We start from the raw sequence: 18,774 nt of genomic DNA on the forward strand, positions 1-18,774 counted from the left end.
AGTGGTAGTACTGCGCCACCCGAGCATTAATAGGAGGTTAACATACTGCACACAGCGGTAGTACCACCGAAGCGGTAGTATAGTGCCTACCGCACAAGCTGTCCCTTGCCTCAACCTCTCGTACATTGCATAGGTCCATTCTCACTCTTTGATATAAGAGCAGTCTGCAACCAGAAGACTGCACTTATATCAAAGAGTGAGAATGGGCCTATGCAATGTACGAGAGGTTGAGGCAAGGGACGGCTTAGGTTGGAGACAATAAAACACATCAAATGGGAAGCAATACTCCAAGGTCAAAAGCTAAAAGAAAAGAGAGCACACTTGGAGTCATCCAACAAACGAAAGCTAAGGCAAAGAAAGCACGCCTCAAACCTAAAGGAAACAAACCTCTCAAGGAGAGGGCGGTGACCTAGGTCACCTATGTTTGAGTTAATTGGTATGTTACCGCGATGATTTTAACCTTGGTTCCATGGCCAAAACTCATCTTTGAAGCACAAGTACCATAAAAATGGCTAATGTGAAAGACTTCGTCAATTTATGCATAATGGGGGGAGGCGGAGTTCATTGAGAGTATGTCCATGCCTACACCTAGAGCAAGATAAAATGGTGAATGTGATGGGGTGTGCCTAGATTCAAGCTACATTGCTAGAATCAATGATATTTAGCTCATGCCATAACTCGCGAAATCTAGCTTCATCTAGAGGCTTGGTGAAAATATCCGCTAGTTGCTCTTGAGTGTTGATCTGGATGGTCTCAATATCTCCAGGCTTGATGTGATCCCGAATGAAATGATGACGAATATCAATGTGCTTTGTCTTGCTATGTTGCACCAGATTGTGTGAAATCTCGATAGCACTTTCATTGTCACATAGAAGAGGCACTTCGTCACAAGTGACACCATAATCCTTTAAAGTTTGCCTCATCCATAGCAATTGTGCACAACAACTTGCGGCGGCTACATACTTGGCCTTGGTGGAGGAGAGTGACATATAATTTTGCTTCTTTGAAGACCAACTCACCAAAAAGTGACCAAGGAATTGGCACATCCAGAAGTTGATTTCCTCCCCCCACACAATCTCCCACCGATTCTGAGTCTGAATAACCCATGAGATCAAAGCTTGCTCCTTTGGCATACCATAAGCCAAAGTTTGCGGCATGAGCCACATATCGAAAGATTCGCTTGACCGCCACACAGTGGCTTTTCCTTAGGTGCGGCTTGAAATAGTGCACAAATTCCCACACTCAATATGATATCCGGTCTAGATGCACAAAGTTAAAGCAAGGATCCAATCATGGAGGGATATACCTATTGATCCACGGCTTTACCATTGGGATCACTATCAAGCTTGCATTTGGTGGGCATGGGAAGCTTGACAGGTTTGACATCATCTAGCTTGAACCTCTTGAGCACGTCCTCGGTATACTTGGCTTTGTTGATGAACGTTCCTTCTCTTCTTTACTTGACTGTGGACCCAAGGAAGAGCTTCAACTCTCCCATCATAGACATCTCAAACTTCTCGGTCATTAGTGCAGCAAACTCATCATTTAAATATTTGTTAGGAGAACCAAAAATAATATCATCAACATATAGTTGGCATATGAACAAATCCCCTTTGACCCTCTTAGTGAAAAGAGTAGGATCAATTTTCCCAATTTCAAACCCACGATCTTGCAACAACTTGGTAAGGTGCTCATACCATACACATAGGGCTTGTTTAAGGCCATAGAGCGCCATCTTGAGTTTGTATACATGATTGGGGAGCTTGGGATCCTCGAACCCGGATTTTTTTTGACATATATATACCAACTCATTCAAAGGACCATTAATAAAAACACTCTTCACATCCATTTGTTGCAACTTAAAATCATGATGAGATGCATATGCAAGCAACATGTGAATAGATTCAAGACGAGCAACGGGGGCAAAGGTTTCACCCTAGTCGATAGCCTCGACTTGGGAGTAGCCTTGTGCCACCAATCTTGCCTTGTTTCGAACCACCACACCATTCGCATCTTGCACTACAAAAAAATACACTTCCGTGATGATATGTGTTTGTCATAGTAGGTCACGTTTTCTGTCATGCATGTACATCCATGACAATTTTATGACAGAATCAAGATAGTCATAATTGTGCTGTCGTAGAAGTGTTCCATGACATTACGAAAATTATCATCACGTAACTGTCCACTTCCATGACGATAATTCATGCGTCATAATTCGTCAAGGGTAACCGACCCGTGGCATCCACCGTAACGGGTCGCCGTTAAGCTATCGGGTTCCGGTTTGGATCCGATAACGCGTTAACAACCCAGACCAGTGGGGATTTTCCACGTGTAAAATTCTCAATGGCCAGAGGAACCACGTGCCGGCTTACCGTCGGGACAGATGCCATCCACTCATTGGACCGAAGGCGCCTATGATACGTCGACACGTGGCACAGCCCAACAGAGGCCCATTCCAGTGAAAAGGCCGGCCCGTTTGACTTGGCAAAAGGTAGCGGGCCGTCCCACGGAAAGCCTGTCAACAGCTTGTTGCATATAGCCCATTTACAGCCCGCTAAGTCACAACCCGTTACGACCTATCCGAATTAGGCTAGTAGCGTCATATGGGCCGTACAATATGATTCTAGCCCATTGTAACTTCTGGCCCATGTATGGCCCAAGACGTCTTTCGGCCCATATGAGGCCCTTTGTAACTCTTGGCCCATTAACGCCTCGTGGTGAAACTCGCATGTGATGAACAGTGTATCGCTTTATACCCATTAACGCCCCATTATTCCATTGGGCGGTTTCCAGCCCGTGTTATCTTTCAGCCTTCTCAGGGCCCATTTATTCTTGGGCTCATTTCCAGCATTCGATTACTTACAGCCCGTTACTGGCCTTTTCTGCTTGTGGGCCAAATTTAGCCCATGGTTACAGTCTGCATGTTTGTGGCCCGTTAATCTGTTGGGCCATTTTCATAGCATCATCAAATACGACCGATTAACGATGGCCCATTATGGTCGGCCCATGAATGGACGACTCCAACTTTAGCCCGTTTACGGCCCATAATGGGGTCCGTTATTGGCCCATGTTTGGCCAATTGATCATGCGGCCCATAGAAGGCCCATTGATGCTACACCCCGTAGAAGGCCCATTGTTTCTACGACCCGTAGAAAGGCCCATTGTTTCTACGGCCCGTACGAGCCCCATGGTCACTATGGTAAACATTTAGCCCATGGTTATTGTGGCCTAGTTTTAAAAAAATAGGTTATTGCGGCCACTAGCAAACCGTGGAAAAAGAACTGCACTGACTACAAGAAAACAAATAAACAAGACAACAAGGAAATAAATAAGCAAGCAACTTACGCTAGGCTATCATGGCTATTACACATATTACATCCACTGGGCATCAAAGTTCGCCACCAGTGCAAAAATAGGGAACAAAGCAGCATATCTCATACACTGGTTGTAAAAGTTGGCGACCAGTGCAAATAAACTCCGTAGCAAAGCAAGCCTAGAACTGAAACCACTTCAGAAGACCTCAAGAAACAATATCCTGGGTACCCATAATGCTGGCAAGATGCTTAGCAAGCTTATTAACTTTCTCTTGTTTGGCGCTTAAATCCTCCAACACTTGTTGTTGCACTAGAAAGTATGCATCTGAATTCCGCAAGGACTTCCTCAGTCCTTTGGCTTCCTGTCGCAGAACATCTGATTGATTGCTTTCAACTTGAAGTTGAGACTCAAGAAGCCCAATTGATTCGGGCAGCGAGTTCGAAGAGCTGGTGTGAGCAGTAGTGGCCAGTAACTCGAACACTACATCAAGACATGACTTTGGGGTTGTCTCAGTGTCTTCAATATAGTTTTTATCAGCTTTCATGGAGACCAACAAGGATGTCTCACTATCTTGAACGTTATCTACATTACTTCCTTTACCATTGCATAACGGGGTACTCTTCTCCAATATTTCATCCGCATTCTGAAAGAGAAACAAACAGACACATCACATGTTTACCATGTTGTATATGAAACTCATTTTGGTAAACCAGTTCAGTAGTAAGGTGGACAGGATAACAACATGAAACAAACATATACCTATGTAGTATGGTCACTGTATGGTCTATATCATTCTAGTTTATGTTGCCAAATCAAGATAGAGACTGATCAAATCATATCAATTTAAGACAAAGCAGCATAGACATAATATAAGTCTGGGAAACTACACAACAATAACAACAATTCTAATGTGCATGGCATGAGAACATAAATTTTTATTCCATTGAAACTGAAATCAACATAGATCAAGTTACAAGAGCAAACACGTTAAAGAAACAAGTTCAAAACATACCTGTTGCACCATTGGAGTTTCAGTTGCATTCTTCAAATTTGAAATTAGTTGGTGTGAGTAAATATAGTGATGAAAGAGCAAAGGAGTATGAACCATAGCTACGGAACCTGACCTGAGAAAAATTCTTCTTCTGCTTTAAGCATTGACTTGGGGTTCGGAGTGGTGGTCCTCGTGCTTTGGGCACTGCAGTTGCCTTACTAGATGCTCAAGTTTGGGTGCTCTATGGTGGAGACGATGATGTGTCAACTAGAACTGGGTTACTATCTGGTGGGGTTGGGATTAGAAGGGGTGTAGTTGATTCTTTGTCCAACTGGGTAAGGGTACAATCTGCGTGAGTCTGGATTATGTGTGGTGGGGCTGGTTCTTGGGCAAGTACAACCGTGGTTCTATCTGCATCGATAGGTAGCATGATCTTTTCTGAAGACCGTGTTTTTACTCCCATAGATACTGCCATCACCCCCTCCAATTCAAATGGCTGATAAACAAGAAAAGTAATTGAATGTATAGACATTGTAAGATAGACAGGTGTAATGGATAGTAGGGAAGAAAACAGGACATGAAATAATTCACATTTATGTTGTCTGACCAAACAGATAGCATGACATAATTTCACATATATGATGGCTAATTAAACATGATAGCATGATACAGTATAGAACGACATACTTCAAAATATGATGACTATGTAAACATGATGACATGATATAACTATACATTCTGTCTATTAAAGTGGTTGGCATGCCATAATTCACAAACATGCCATCGACGGAAACATGATGGCATGATATAATTCACAGATAGAATGACATAATTCAAAATATGATGACTATATAAACAGGATGAGATGATATAACTATATTATGTCTTTAGAAAAATGGGTTGGCATGCCATAATTCAGATACATGCTGTCTATGTAAACATCATGGCATGATATAATTCAAATACATGATTTTTATACTAAGCAAGTCAGCAGAGGGCAATCGCATATATGATGTGTCAACTAAGGAGATGGCATTCAATATTGTGTATATGATGTAAAAACAAAGTATTGCAAGACAACATATGCATGATATGAGTAATATAACCCTGCCAAGTTTGAGCATTACACCTCAGGGGGATAATAGGACTGGTCATCTGCCTCTGAATCCTCCTATGAGGAGCTATCTATAACCAGCAAGATATCTACTTCAGCAGGTAGCATTGTCTGCTCCGGAGACCTTGTTTTCACTCCAGATTTCTCCATCACCAATTCAAATGGCTGATGCACAGGAAGAAGAGTTGAATATACAAACATTGTCAACAAATGCACTGAGTAATACAAAAAAAGGATGAAATGGTATAGTTCACACATATGATGCTTGGCTGAACATCATGGCATTGCATAATTCACATACATAATGCCTTGCAACAAGATAGTATTGCATAATTCACATAAATAATGTCTTGCAACAACATGGCATTGCAAAATTCACATACATGGTAATTAGACACTAAACAGGTGGCATTCGCACAAAGCATGTGTAAACTAAGAAAATGACATGCCAATGCAAGACATCATATGCGTGATATGAGCAATATAACCCTGCCAAGTTAGAGCATGCACCTGGGGGGGAGGGAATATGACTGGTCATCTGTCTCTGAATCCTTCTCTGAGGAGCTATCTGTAACCAGCAAGACATGCGCTTCGTCAGATAGCATCGTCTGCTATGAAGACCCTGTTTCCACTCCAGATTTTTGCATGTCCATGTCGAATGGATGATGCATAGGAAGAGTAATTGAATGTACTAAAACAGTTGACAAATTTAATACGTAATAAAAAATGATGGCATGATATAATTCACATATAAGATGACTGGCTAACTAGGGTGGCATTGCAAAATTCACATATATGATGCCTTGCTAAACAAAATGGCATTGCATGATTCACATATACGATAAAGGAACTAAACAGATGGCATTCACACAAATCATGTCTAAACTAGGCAGATGACATGTTTGATGTATAAAGTAATCAATGCAAGGCACCATATGCATGATATTACCAATATCAGCATGCCAAGTTAGAGCGAAGACCTCAGGGGGTAAATAGGAGTGGTGTTCTCCCTCTGAATCCCCTCAGAACAGCTATCTTCCTCTTGATTACAATCCGAAATGGGTGGTGGGGTTGCCTTTTCACCCACCATGGAGCAACGTCTGCATGAAATTTTATTGCCACGCAAGGCTTGTCTCTTTTGCTTTACATGTTCAGTTCCATTGTGTACAATAACTGACATGCATAGGAATAAAACATAGTGAGATTATGTAAGGAGTGCATGCCCAAATCCAGAGTGATGGTAGAAAACTGTGGATAGACCCAAAACCAATGATAGCACGCAGATAATAGCTTTAGTTAAAAATTACAGATAATGGCTCCTTTACTATTTGTTTCCACCCAACATGAAACTCATAGTAGACACCTCAGATTAAACAGATAGTAGACAGAAAGTATTGATTGCCGCCCCAATATGTACCCCACAACCATTTAAAAACTCAAGTTTGAGCATTAGTTTGGACCTGACTCGGAGTCTAATAGGTGAACATGACGATAAAGTAACATGTCATCATATTAAGCGATGCATAACGTAAGTAGACACGAAAGAGTGCAGCCTCTCTTGCAGAACCGTGTAGTCCTCAAGGTCATCTTCTCAGTTGTTGCTGGTAATGCAGTTGTCGTGGAGTCTAATAGGTTATGGTTTCTTGTCATGTGGTTTTTTTGTGTTATATGTTAATACGGTGCTTCAGATCAAAATGACGACAACTGCGCCTCCGGGGCACGTGCTTGAAGACTTCTCGAAGTCATTGACGAGGTCAAGCCGGCTCCGGTAGATAAAAGAAAACAACTCCACTATATAGGGAGGATCCTCTGCGCTTGCTTGCTAGTGTTGCTCTCTTCACACTGTCTCGTCCTCTCCAGATCTAAACACGACAGCGGTGGCCACACACTCTTTCTGCTCACCGCTGGTCACAGATCCAGCCGGATCCTCTCCGCCGGGGAAGGTGAGAAGGTGCAATGTTCACGCGGTCGTCCTCGGCGACGGCTCTTACCCACTGCCTGCGCGTCCCGATCAGCGTGCCTTGTCATTCTCTTCCATGCAGCGGCGGCTAGGGAGGGCCTCCAACCCCTTCTTCCTCGCTGTCGTAGTGTGGGCAGATCCGGCCTCCCGTCACCCACCTAACAACATCCCGGCGACCCTCGGGTATAACTTCCTTTGAAACCGGCCTTGCTCTACATCCCCAGCTCCCGACGTCGCTGCATTTGTATCTTTTACTATTTCTCAGCCCCCCTCGTAGATAGGATCGATCGGTGATGTCTACTATGCAACTTGTTCTTGTAGACTCGTGTTGGGCCTCCAAGCGCAGAGTTTTGTAGGACAGTAGCAAATTTCTCTCAAGTCGATGACCTAAGGTTTATCAATCCATGGGAGGCACAGGATGAAGATGGTCTCTCTCAAACAACCCTGCAACCAAATAATAAAAAGTCTCTTGTGTCCCCAACACACCAAATACAATGGAAAATTGTATAGGTGCACTATTTGGCGAAGAGATGGTGATACAGGTGTAATATGGATAGTAGATATTGATTTTTGTAATAGGAACAATAAAAAACAGCAAGGTAGCAATTGATAAAACGGAGCACAAACGGTATTGCAATGCTTGAAAATGATGCCTAGGGTTCGTACATTCCCTAGTGCAATCTCCCAACAATGCTAATATAATTGGATCACATAACCATCCCTCAATGTGCGATGAAGAATCACTCCAAAGTTCCTATTAGCGGAGAACATAAGAAGAAATCCTTTGTAGCGTACGAAACCACCTCGAAACTATTTTTTCGATCGATCTATCCAATAGTTCGTACTAAAATAACACCAACTAATTTCAGATTCATAATACTCAATCAGACACAAAGAACCTCAAAGAGTGCACCAAGATTTCTACCGGAGAAACAAAGACAAGAACGTGCATCAACCCCTATGCATAGATTACCCCAATGTCACCTCAGGAATCCACCAGTTGAGTGCCAAAACATATATCAAGTGAATAAAAATAATACCCCATTGTCACCACAGGCATTCATATGCAAGACATATCAAGTGTCCTCAAATCCATAAAACTATTCATCCAATAAAACGAAATCTCACAGGGAAAACTCAATTCATCACAACAAGATAGAGAGGGGAAAACACCATATGATCCAACTATATTAACAAAGCCCCTGATACATCAAGATCGTGCCATCAAGAACACAAGAGAGATAGAGAGAGAGAGAGGGAGGGAGGGAGATTAAACACATAGCTACTGGTACAAACCCTCAGCCCCGAGGGTGGACTACTCCCTCCTCATCATGGTGGCCGCGGGCATGATGAAGATGGCCACCGGTGATGATTTCCCCCTCCGGCAGGGTGTCGAAACGGGGTCTAGATTGGTTTCTTGTGGCTACATAGGTTTACGGCGACAGAACTTCTGATCTAGGGTTTCCGCGAGTTTTTTTGGAATATTTGCTGATTTATAGGGCGAAGACGGGGTGCGGGAGGCCACCGAGGTGGGCACAACCTACCGGGGCGCGCCTGGGCCCTCGGGGCACCTCCATGTGCTCCTCTGGCCCATTGGATGTCTTTTGGTCCATAAAAATCCACAAAAAGTTTCGTGGTGTTTGGACTCCGTTTCATATTGATTTCCTGCAATGTAAAAAACAAGCAAAAAACAGCAACTAGCACTGGGCACTGGGTCAATAGGTTAGTCCCAAAAAAATGATATATAGTTGCTATAAATTGATTGTAAAACATCCAAGAATGATAATATAATAGCATGAATACTTCATAAATTATAGATACGTTGGAGAAGTATCAGCATCCCCAAGCTTAATTCCTACTCGTCCTCGAGTAGGCAAATGATAAAAGAAATAATTTATAAAGTGTGAATGCTAGAAAAGTGCATAACTTTGATTAATGATAATTTCAATCGCTTTCCCTAGCATCATAACAACAATTCTTTCTCATAAAACTCAGCATGACAAAGTCGCAACCAATTCACATGTAAGGTTCAAACAATGAGTTCTCTTGAAACTAAACAACCTATATTCTTAGTCACCAAACAATTGCAATTCAACTTATTCAACAGAGTCTAAGTAAGAGCTCCACATACTCAACCATCATATAGTCTTCTATGATTGCTAACATTCACCGCATACACATGAGCAAAACGTTTCAACCGGACACATAGAAAGATAGGGGCTTATAATTTTGCCTCCCAACGTATTCACCTCAAGGGTGATGTCAACAATAATAACTCATGCTACCCATATCCAACTGGATATATGTGCCTAGATCTTTCCCTACCACATGATGTTTGCCAAAAGAGAAAAATAAAAAGGAATAGAGAGAAAAACTTTGACTCTTGCATGAAAGTAAATACATAACAGTAAAAGGTAGGCCCTTCGCAGAGGGAAGCAGAGGTTGCCATGCACTTTTTTGTTTGTATGCTCAATCCCTTATTGCAAAAGAACGTCAGTTATGTTGTCCCTTATGATAGCAATCTTTATTATGTAGTCCATCACTTTTGTTCTTTGCCATCACAAGTTCGTACAACGCTCAATGTTCTCTTACACTAAATGATCTAACACTTTAGAAGCAATTTTTATTTCCTTATTGCACCGATGACAACTTACTTGAAGGATCTTACTCAATCCTTAGGTAGGTATGGTGGACTCTTGAAAATAAGATTTGGGTTTAAGGGTTTTTGGATGCACAAGTAGTATCTCTACTTGGTGCAGGATTTTTGGCTAGCAAAGATGGGGGGAAATCACCACATGTTGAAGGATCTATGACAATATAACTTCTATGTGAATATGAACAAACATAAATCATTATGTTGTCTTCCTTGTCCAACATTAACAATTTGGCATATAATATTTTGATGGGGGCTCACAATCACAAAAGATTTCCAAGATAGTGCATTTGCATGTGAAAGTTCTCTTCCTTATAGTAATCATTCAGGAATTGCTTGTGTGACCAATATTATGATTGTCAAGCTTCAAAAGATTTCACTTTGTAAGCATAGTGTGAAGCTACCACTAGGCATGATATGAACTTATAATTTCAACTTCATGATATTCAATTCATTCAACAATTTACTCATAGGATATAAGTGAATCACAAGAGTAAATGACAAACTACTCCAAAAAAAGATATAAGAGAAGATCAAGCGAGTAGTTAGGTAAATGGGTAGCTATTTAAGGACTCTCTTTTATTTAAAACTTTCAGATCTAAGTATTTTATATAAACAACAAGAAAAACAAAATAAAATGACATTTCAAGCATAGCACAACTCATGTGAAGACGCAAGAACTTAGGCTCAACTGATACTAATTGATAGTTGATGAAGAAGAAAGGTGGGATGCCTACTGGGGCATCCCCAAGCTTAGATGCTTGAGACTTCTTGGAATATTAGATTGGGATGCCTTGAACATCCCCAAGCTTGAGGTTTTGTGTCTCCTTAATTCCTCTTATATCATGGTTTCCCTAGATCTCAAAAACTTCATCCACACAAAACTCAAAAAGAACTCGTGAGATAAGTTAGTATAAATCAATGCAAAACCTTATGATTCTCTATTGTAGAAAATCACTAAAATTATTATTTGACATTGCATAATAAATGTCTCTGCATATTTAATAGTCATATCCTCAAATAGAATCATTAAACAAGAAAACATATGCAAACAATGCAACCATAACAATAATCTACCAAAACAGTACAGTCTCTAAAGAATGCCAGATTCATCATACTTCCCTAACTCCAACAATTCTGAAAACTTACCACACTATAGAAATTTTTTTAGAGCTTATTGTGCAAAAAATTTCAATTTTATCACATTTTGGCTTTTCTAGGGAATTTTTGCAACAACGATAAACTTTCTGTTTTGAAACAGCAACATGTAGACTTGCAAAATAAGCATGGCAAAGGCTATACTTGACATTTTTATTGAAAAGAAAGATGTAAAACATCATTATAAATAACATAAAGTAAATCCTAACAAAATCAAATAACGCTCCAAGCAAAACTCATATCATGTGATAAATGAAAATATTGCTCAAAGTAAGGTTATCGATAATGTTGGAGACAAAAGAGGGGATGCCTTCTACGGCATCCCCAAGCTTAGTTGCTTGGATCTACCTTGAATATTACCTTGGGGTGCCTTGGTCATCCCCAAGCTTAGGTTCTTGTCACTTCTTATTCTCCTCATATCACAATCTCACCGAAAACTTGAAAAATTCAATCACACAAAACTTAACGGAACTTCGTGAGATAGGTTATTATGATAAAGAGCAAACCATTTCACTTTGGTGCTGTCAAAGACAAGATTCATAATTGTTTCCACACAATGCCTACTATAGCATATCATTTCAATAATTTATATTGAGCAATATAAGTCATAGAAACTAGGAAACAAGCAAACTATGCATTGAAAATAGAATCTGTCAAAAATAGAACAGTCTGAATTAATATGTACTCCAAGCATACTTCTATAACTCCAAACATTCTGAAAAATTAGGATAACGTAGAGAATTTTTATATATATCACTTGCAAAAATTCAGATCAAAATCACGTTCCAGTGAATTTTCAAATTTCCTGGACTCAACGCAAAAGTTTCTATTTTTACCCAGATTCAAGTCAACTATCATCCACACTATCCCAAAGGCTTTACTTGGTACTTTATTGAAATAAAAGCAATAAAACATGATTATTATAGTTGCATAATCATGTGAACACACAAAAACATTAGGTAAAAGAGTTGGGTTGTCTCCCAACAAGTACTTTTCTTTAATGCCTTTTAGCTAGGCATGATGAGTTCAATGATGCTCGCATAAAAGATAAAGATTGAAACATAACAAGAGCATCATGAATCATAAGTTCCTCTCTCATAATAATTTTCAGTAGAATCATGAATAGATTCATCCATATAACCATCACATAAAGCATTCTTTTCATGATCCAAAAGCATAGAAAATTTATTACTCTCCATATAAGCAATTTTATAATTAATCACAATACTAGGAGTGTCATTAAATAAAGTCGTGACCTCTCCAAATCCACTTTCATCAATATTGTAATAAGATTCAACACCCTCCAAAATAGTGGGATCACTACTGCCTAGAGTTGACACTCTTCCAAACCCACTTTCATCATTGTAATCATCATAAATAGGAGGCATGCTATCATCATAATAAATTTTCTTATCGAAAGTAGAAGGAATCAAATGATCATATTCATTATGCAAAGCATCCCCAAGCTTAGGACAAGCATTATTTTCAGCAAATAAATCTTCAAACATTTCATACTCATCAAACATAGCATCCCCAAGCTTGTGGCTTTTCATATCATCATAGTCATTCTTATCAATAACATGAATGACACCAATAGTATAGTAAACATTATTATCATATTCTTCCAAGCAAGTGCAAAAAAGATTTTCAAGATCATAAGAGACATCATTGTATTCCCAGTCATAATCATCACAACAGGAAGTAGACATCACCAAATTATACTCAATATCATCATCATCCATCAACATATTTGATTAACTTTCATGAGGCACAGTGGTGATAGGAGCAATATTACTTGAGAGAGTTATGAAAGGCTCGAGAAGAGGTGTCTAGAGGGGGGGGTGAATAAACTCTAAGCAAGAAAAGTTGCAGTTTTTAATTTCCTTAAGTTGAAGTGGAGTTTTGCACAAGGTTAACATTCACAATACATATCAAGCAAGCATGCCAAGAGTATATGAGCAGCGGAAAGTAAAGCATGCAAATTGCAAGAATGTAAAGGGATGGGATTGGAGTGTGCAAACGCAATTTGGAGACACAAAGATTTTTGAGCCGTGGTTCCGATAGGTGGTGCTATCGTACATCCACGTTGATGGAGACTCCAACCCACGAAGGATAACGGTTGCGCGAGTCCACGGAGGGCTCCACCCACGAAGGGTCCACGAAGAAGCAACCTTATCTATCCCACCATGGTCGTCGCCCACGAAGGACTTGCCTCACTAGGGTAGATCTTCATGAAGTAGGCGATCTCCTTGCCCTTACAAACTCCTTGGTTCAACTCCACAATCTTGACGGAGGCTCCCAAGTGACACCTAGCCAATCTAGGAGACACAACTCTCCAAGAAGTAACAAATGGTGTGTTGATGATGAACACCTTGCTCTTGTGCTTCAAATGATAGTCTCCCCAACACTCAACTCTCTCTCACAGGATTTAGATTTGGTGGAAAGAATATTTGAGTGGAAAGCAACTTGGGGAAGGCTAGAGATCAAGATTTATGTGGTAGGAATGGAATATCTTGACCTCAACACAAGTGTAGGTGGTTCTCTCTCAGAAAATGTATGTTGGAAGTGTAGGCATGTACTGATGGATCTCTCCATGAATGAAGAGTGGGTGGAGGGGTATATATAGCCTCCACACAAAATCTAACTGTTACACACAACTTACCAAACTCGGTGGGACCGAATTGTGAAACTCGGTCGGACCGATTTAGTAAATAATGTGACCGTTAGGATTTTCGATGGGATCGACATGTCAACTCAGTGGGACCGATATGGTTAGGGTTAGGGCATAATGTAATCTCGGTGAGACCGATTACACAAACTCGGTGAGACCGATTTTAGTAATAGACACACAGAGAGTTGGTCAGGCAAACTCGGTGGGACCAACTCACTCAACTCGGTTGGATCGGACTGGTACAAAAGGGAAACAGAGAGTTTGCTTTGCAATCTCGGTGGGACCGATCGCTTATCTTGATTTGATCGAAATGTGACGAAGGGCAACAGAGAGATTACAATCCCATCTCGATGAGACTGAGATCCCTATCGGTGAGACCGAAAAGACTAGGGTTTGTGGCAGTGGCCATGACAACTGAACTCGGTGGCGCCGGATAGAAAGATTCGGTAAGGCCGAGTTTGACTCTAGTTTGGGACATATGTGGATGTGAGAAATTAGTTGAGGGCTTTGGAGCATATCACAAAGCACTTTGAGCAAGCAAGCCATTAAGCAACACCTCATCCCCTCTTAATAGTATTGGCTTTTCCTACAGACTCAGTGTGATCTTGGATCACTAAAATAGAAAATGTAGAGTCTTGTGCTTTGAGCTTGAGCCAATCCTTTGTCCTTAGCATCTTGAAGGGGTTCCACATCCTCTAGTCCATGCCACTCCATTGTTGAACTTATCTGAAACATACTAGGTAAAAAGTATTAGACCAACAAAGAGATATGTTGATGTTAATTACCAAAATCACCCAGGGAGCACTTGTGCTTTCAATCTCCCCCTTTTTGGTAATTGATGACAACATACATCAAAGCTTTAGATAAAGATATAGAGAATAACAAGTAAAGCTTTGGAAAGACATGTAACATGCATAGGCTCCCCCTACATGTATGCAATCATGCAAATATGAAATATAGGAGCATGTGAATGCATAAGCATGATAGAGTAAGTAATGTGTTACATGTATCTTGGCTATATGCATCAGAGCAAATGGGGTGAATATAGAAAATGTACCTTCATGCTCATGAGTCCTTCTTGCAAATATTATGTACATCAGCAAGAAATCCTCATACACATGACTGTGATGCATATACTTACCTTGTGGTCTTGAGTTGGCTTAGGAAAGAATGAACCTGCGTAAACAAGGTTAGATAACACAGATACACCTACTAGCCAGAGCAAACAAAAGAAACCACACGAGTACCAAGACTGGGATGACATGTAGAGAGTGAGTACTAAGTACCACATTGGATATAGACATGTCCCCAAAGGTAAAGATGTGCAATGAATTCAAGGATTTCCTTCCCTTAGATGTCTTGCTCCCCCTGAATCTAGCATGGGATATTGGGAGAAGATAGGGAACATAAAATCAGAGCAAAGAAACGAAATAGAGCTAATGCAAACAATCAAATATGAACATGTCTTTCCCCTCTTAAAGACATGTGACTTCTCTCCTCTTGAACACCAAGCATCTGGGGTATTTCTCTCTCCTCCTGAGTATTCTCTCCCGCTATAGAAATGATTAAGCTTTGATGTGATCTCTCTCCCCCCTTTGACATCAATTTCCAAGAAGGGTTCTTCTGGATTTTTGTTACAAATGGGTTTGGTCCTGTAGTCACAGTGCAAAGCAGCAAGTCGAATGTGATGCTTGTAGAGGACAAGAATCATTGAGTGGAGCTGGATCAAAAACAATGCATGAATAAGTGGCAGGTTGTCTTTCCTGTAGTGAAATCGGTGGCACCGAGTAGTGTGCTTCGGTTGCACCGAAAGAATTTGGTTGGACCGAAGGAAACATACAGGTGAGGCCGAGTTCATCACAGAGAAAACACTTGTCACCTCAGCTCACTAGACTAGTATGATCTCACAAGGATTTGCAAGGAATTAACTGAAAGATTTGCAAGGAATTGGATGCAGGGAATGCAGAACAAACAGAAACAGAAAAGAAATCTAGATGAAGTTTTTTTTTTGAAAGGGGAAACAAATATGCATGAGACAAATGCAAGAGCTCAGAAAAGAACATAAGAGAACTTCATCTAGAATTGGTCGGCGACAAAGTCACCTATGTTAGAGTATATTGACTTAGGAGTCAAGTGAGATCACTTGATCATAGGTCATACTCATCGTTTAAGCTCAAAATTGGGTTACCGTTTTTCGTTTAAGCATTTCGATGTATTCACATCTTATTGATTTGCTTTGACTCATGACTTGGAGTAAAGCTTCTCTAAGATGGAATAACATACCTCGGGTGGTGGTGTTGATCGTGATCATGTAGTTGAACTTGTGTGGGTTGCTCAAGGTTGATGTAGCTCATCAAGAGTTGGGAGCACCACTTGGAATTTGAGTTCAACTACCTACATGGGTTAGTTTTTGCAAGGAAGAGCACTTGTGCATCCAAAATGACAATCATGAAACTTAATATAGAATTTGTCAAAGGATATGTTTGAAGGGTTTCGTGCTTCCTTGTCTTCAACCACCATTGTGTAGAGACTTGGTGATGTAGAGATTGCTGAAGATGTGAGTGAGTTGCAATCTCCTAGATTTAGATTTATCCAAGTACCTAAAAGGGTTAGATAACATGCAAGGTGCAAATATATCCAAGACATAATATTTTCATCATAAGAGAAAGATCAAGGATTAGTCAAAGGCTCATGCCTTGCATGTATCCAAATGGAGTTCCTACTCCAAGTTTGAAGCATCAATGATGTTCAAATCACCTATCAACCTGCAGAACACTTTCTCATCAAGTGGTTTAGTGAATATATCCGCCAATTGCTTGTCGGTACGAACATGCTTAATGTCCCCTTTGGCAACATGATATTGAATGAAATGATGACAAACTTCAATATGCTTAGTTCGAGTGTGTTGCACGGGATTGTGAGCAATCTTGATAGCACTTTCATTGTCACAAAGCAATGGAACATGTTTCACATATATCCCATAATCTTTAAGAGTTTGGGTCATCCAAAGTAATTGAGCACAACATGAACCAGCGGCAATGTATTCCGCTTTGGCGGTGGTTAAGGATACCGAGTTTTGTTTCTTGGAGGACCAAGACACACGAGATCTACCAAGAAATTGACAAGTACCCGAAGTGGACTTTCTATCAACCTTGTCACCGGCATAGTCCGAGTCGGAGTAGCCAACAAGATTAAAAGAGGCCCTCTTAGGATACCAAATGCCCAAGTTTGGTGTATGGATTAAGTATCTCATTATCCTTTTCATAGCCTTAAGATGACATTCTTTAGGGGCGGCTTGATATCGTGCACACATGCACACACTCAGCATAATATCGGGACATGAAGCACATAGATATAACAATGAACCAATCATGGAGCGGTAAACCTTTTGATCAACCAGTTCACCATCTTTGGTCAAATCAAGATGTCCACTAGTAGGCATGGGTGTAGTCATACCTTTGCATTCCTGCATATTGAACTTCTTGAATAAGTCCTTGGTGTACTTTGTTTGAGAGAAAAAGGTACCTTCCTTAGTTTGCTTGATTTGCAAACCGAGAAAGAATTTGAGTTCACTCAGCATTGACATCTCAAACTTCTCCGACATTAGCTTACCAAACTTCTCACTAAAGTGAGTGTTAGTCGAACCAAATATAATATCCTCAACATAGATTTGGCACACAAATAGTTCTCCATTAACCCTTTTAGTAGAAAGAGTAGAATCAATTTTCCCAATTTCAAAGCCTTTTTCAATAAGGAACTTGGTCAAGCATTTATACCACGCTCTAGGAGCTTGTTTAAGACCATAAAGAGCTTTGTGAAGTTTGTAAACATGATTAGGTTTCTTAGGATTGACAAAGCCGGGAGGTCGCTTAACATAAACTTCCTCCTCTATTTCACCATTTAGAAAATCACTTTTAATGTCCATTTGGTACAAGGTGATATCATGGTGATTAGCATAGGCAAGTAAGATGCGAATGGACTCAAGTCTAGGAACGGGGGCATATGTCTCACCATAGTCCATACATTCGACTTGAGTGTAGCCTTGGGCGACGAGACGTGCTTTGTTGCGAATGACTTGTCCATCTTCATCTTGCTTGTTGCAAAACACCCATTTGATACCGATGATGTTGTGGTTGTTGTCGAGCTTCTCAACCAACGTCCACACTTGGTTTCTCTCAAAGTTGTGTAGTTCTTCGTGCATGGCGTTTATCCAATCCGGATCTTCCAATGCTTCTTCAACCTTCATAGGTTCAATGCTAGAGATGAATGAATAATGTTCACAAAAGTTATCTAAACGAGTTTTAGAGCGAGTAATTCTCCCGGTTTGGATATCATTGTAGATTTGCTCGACGGGATGGTCTTTAGCAACTCTTGCTCGAACTCGTGAAAGCATTTGCTTGGATCTTGGTGGAACATATTCGTCATATTGTTCTTCTTCTTGGCCTTCTTCATTGTTGAGGTTATTGTTCTCTTGTCGTGGTGGAGAAGGAGGTTGTTGATGTTCATCTTGGTGTACTTCCTCGTTTTCTTCATCTTGATGTGTCCCACTTGTGGATCCTTCAGTATCAACTCTTGGTTCACCTTGTCTTGAGGTGGAAGCACTTGGACGGATGAGGTACTCTCCTTCACCTCCGTTGGACGAATCTTGCCAATAGAAAAGTCTTGGATTGCTTCTAAAGGGTGAGACCGAGATCCCTATCGGTAAGACCGATTTGCTTAGGGTTTGTGGCAGTGGCTATGACATTTGAACTCGGTGGCGCCGGATAGAAAGAATCGGTGGGACCGATTTTGACTTTGGGTTTAGGTCATATGTGGATGTGAGAAAGTAGTTGAGGGTATTTGGAGCATATCACTAAGCACATGAAGCAAGAGGCTCATTAAGCAACACCTCATCCCTCCTTGATAGTAT

This window comes from Triticum dicoccoides, chromosome 5B (genome assembly GCF_002162155.2).
Source record: "Triticum dicoccoides isolate Atlit2015 ecotype Zavitan chromosome 5B, WEW_v2.0, whole genome shotgun sequence".
NCBI classification, from domain to species: domain Eukaryota; kingdom Viridiplantae; phylum Streptophyta; class Magnoliopsida; order Poales; family Poaceae; genus Triticum; species Triticum dicoccoides.